We start from the raw sequence: 4,123 nt of genomic DNA, 5'->3' as shown, positions 1-4,123 counted from the left end.
ACAATACAGTAATACATTTCACACTCAAAAAGATGAGCCTGCTGGAGCTAGTTTCATTTATTTACCCAAGAGAGCATATAGCTGGCTACATCTATGGGCTTTTATGTCTTTCTGTGGTGAGTAATGTTCAGTAGTCTATGTGATATATTTATTGGAAAACGGCACAATCATTTGGGCTTTTTTGGGCTTTTTTGGGCTTGTGCTCATTAAATATTGTTAATATTAGGGCTCAGAAAATGTATTTAATATATGGCTCAAAGTGATTTATTCTCGGGATGGAACATTTGTAAAAATGTGTGTAAGGCTCAATGCTAACCCATTACTAGTCCTATCTACAGTACAGTACACTCTTAGAAAAAAGGCTTCAGAAATGGTTATTTGGCTGTCCCTATAGGAGAACCATTTTTGGTTACAGGTAGAACCCTTTTGTGTTCCATTTAGAACCCTCTGTGGAAAGGGTTCTACATGGAACTCAAAAGGGTTCTACCTGGAGCCAAAATGGTTCTACCTGGAACCAAAAAGGGTTCTTCAAAGGGTTCTCCTATGGGGACAGCTGAATAATGCTTTTAGGTTCTAGTTAGCAATTATTTTTTGTATGGTACAGTTAGGGTTATAAAAATCCGGTACATTTCCGGTTTTCCAGAAAACCTGGTTGAAAGATTACTGCGGAATCAGGAGGGAATAAGCAGAAAATCCAGGAATCCTCCAAACAGGATTTTTAGAAAATGTGAGCATTATGGGAAAGTTACAGGATTTTGGCAACCCTAGGTATATTTCACCCCTGGGTGAAATTAATTTAGCTCAGGGGAACAATAATCTTCAACAGTAAACACTGTTGAAGATTGAATCTGCATCAACTGATTCCCTGAAGGTATAGCACATTAGTTGAAGAACAAGCAACAATCAAAGCTGCCACACTTTGCAATTGCTTAACCCAGATTCTGGAACTGCATTAAAAGACATTAACAAGGAATTTGATTGAGGGGGAGTAGCGAAATTGAGGGAGAATGGCAGAAGGGGAGAATGGCAGAAGGGGAGGATGGCAGAAGGGGAGAGTGGCAGAAGGGGAGAGTGGCAGAAGGGGAGAGTGGCAGAAGGGGAGGATGGCAGAGGGGGAGAATGGCAGAAGGGAAGAATGGCAGAGGGGGAGAATGGCAGAAGGGAAGAATGGCAGAAGGGGAGGATGGCAGAAGGGGTGAATGGCAGAAATGGAGAATGGCAGAGGGGGAGAATGGCAGAAGGAGAGAATGGCAGAAGGGGAGAATGGCAGAAGGGGAGGATGGCAGAAGGGGAGGATGGCAGAAGGGGAGGATGGCAGAAGGGGAGAATGGCAGAAAGGGAGAATGGCAGAAGGGGAGAATGGCAGAAAGGGAGAATGGCAGAAGGGGAGAATTGCAGAAGGGAAGAATGGCAGAGGGGGAGGATGGCAGAAGGGGAGAATGACAGAAGGGGAGAATGACAGAAGGGGGGAATGGCAGAAAGGGAGAATGGCGGAGGGGGAGAATGGCAGAAGGGAAGAATGGCAGAGGGGGAGAATGGGGAGAATGACAGAAGGGGGAATGACAGAAGGGGAGAATGACAGAAAGGTAGAATGGCAGAGGGGGAGAATGGCAGAAGGGAAGAATGGCAGAGGGGGAGAATGGCAGAGGGGGAGGATGGCAGAAGGGGAGAATGGCAGAAGGGGAGGATGGCAGAAGGGGAGAATGGCAGAAGGGGAGAATGGGGAGAATGACAGAAGGGGAGAATGACAGAAGGGGAGAATGACAGAAGGGGAGAATGGCAGAAGGGGAGAATGGCAGAAGGGGAGAATGGCAGAAAGGGAGGATGGCAGAGGGGGAGGATGGCAGAAGGGGAGAATGGCAGAAGGGGAGAATGGCAGAAGGGGAGGATGGCAGAAGGGGAGAATGGCAGAGGGGGAGGATGGCAGAAGGGGAGAATGACAGAAGGGGAGAATGGCAGAGGGGGAGAATGACAGAAGGGGAGGATGGCAGAAGGGGAGGATGGCAGAAGGGGAGAATGGCAGAAAGAGGGAATGGCAGAGGGGGAGGATGGCAGAAGGGGGGAATGGCAGAAGGGGAGAATGGCAGAAGGGGAGAATGGCAGAAGGGGAGAATGGCAGAAGGGGAGAATGGCAGAAGGGGAGAATGGCAGAAAGAGGGAATGGCAGAGGGGGAGGATGGCAGAAGGGGAGAATGGCAGAAGGGGAGAATGGCAGAAGGGGAGAATGGCAGAAGGGGAGAATGGCAGAAGGGGAGAATGGCAGAAGGGGAGAATGGCAGAAGGGATGAATGGCAGAGGGGGAGAATGGCAGAGGGGGAGAATGGCAGAAAGGGAGAACGGCAGAGGGGGAGAAAGCGGGACTTGCACCAGCAACCTTGTGAACTACCGTCTGAGCCATAAAAGTCCAGAACTTATGACAGAGGCTGGAGTATGACCATATACAGAGAGGTTACAATCTGTGTCCCAGACGTGATTTCAAACAGAGGGGGGGGGGGGGGGCTGAGATGCAAAGCCGCAAAGACCACCGCACAACACCTGCTTTCAATTTCCAGCAAATTGGAATTCTGTTCGGAACAATGGACGCCTTTGTGAGCCAAAGTGTGTGTGTGTATGTGTGTATGTGCGTGTGGTGTTACATGTGTTTATACTGATGTGATCAATTCATGGTCTTCTCAACCAGCCGGGTTGCCAGCGGATAAAGTGAGGAGGATGATGAAGATGTGTGTGTATGTGCATACACATGTGTATATTCATGTGTACAGTATACGTTCATGCATGTGTGTGCACTGTAGAGGACTGGCAACGCAGAGCAGAGCAGGCACGTTGCCAGGTGGGCCGGTATCATGAGCTAGCATCAGACACTGTCAGCAGACAAAGACAGATAATTAACCAGAGAGGAGCAGGAGGAGGGGGGATGTGATCAATGGTGGAGACACACACACACCATGTACACACACACACACACACACACACACACACACACACACACACACACACACACACACACCATGTACACACACACACACCATGTACACACACACACAGACACACACACACACACACACCATGTACACACACACACAGCATGTACACACACACACACACAGACACACACACACACACACACACACACAGCATGTACACACACACACACACACACACACACACACACACACACACACACACACACAGCATGTACACACACACACCATGTACACACACACACACACACAACATACACACACACACAGACACATACTTGCAATACACACACACACACACACACACAAACACACACACATGCACAGAGATCAATGGACAGATAAAACTGTAAAACTGTAGTGATTATTATCATTAGCCTGCATCTAAGCTACTTATGATGCCATGCAGTCAATGATAGTCAATGATAGTCAATGATAGTCAATGATGTTGTGGAGCAGGGGCCAACACAACAAGATGAAACTGTAGATATACTGTACTGTACTGGCACACATGGTGGAATGACAGAACATGTTTGTGTGCACACACACACAACATGAACACACACCCACACCAAGCCCCCCGGCCCACTCCCACCCCCACCCTGGTGTCTAAAGCAGCAAGCCCATTATGAGGGCTAGAGCTATGGCTTTGAAAGACTGATTGTTACCAGGCCTGGCTTGGTGACTCTCCTGCTGTTGTCTCCTCTAGTCCACCACACCCTCCGTTATGGTCTCTCTCTCTCTCCTCTCCTCCACCTCTACCAAACCCTCGCCTGCTGTTGTCTCCTCTAGTCCACCACACCCTCCGTTATGGTCTCTCTCATCTCCTCTCCTCCACCTCTACCAAACCCTCGCCTACTGTTCTCTCCTCTAGTCCACCACACCCTCTGTTATGGGCTCTCTGTCAAATCAAATCAAATTTTAGGAGAAACAAGATTCTCTGGTCTGATGAAACCAAGATTGAACTCTTTGGCCTGAATGCCAAGCGTCACGTCTGGTGGAAACATGGCACCATCCCTACGACGAAGCATGGTGGTGGCAGCATCATGCTGTGGGGATGTTTTTCAGCGGCAGGGACTGAGAGACTAGCCAGGATCGAGGGAAAGATGAACGGAGCAAAGTACAGAGAGATCCTTGATGAA

The sequence above is a fragment of the Salmo trutta genome, unplaced genomic scaffold (assembly GCF_901001165.1).
Source record: "Salmo trutta unplaced genomic scaffold, fSalTru1.1, whole genome shotgun sequence".
Classification (NCBI taxonomy): Eukaryota; Metazoa; Chordata; class Actinopteri; order Salmoniformes; family Salmonidae; genus Salmo; species Salmo trutta.
The sequence above is the reverse complement of the archived record's forward strand: the minus strand, read 5'-3'. Positions refer to the sequence as shown.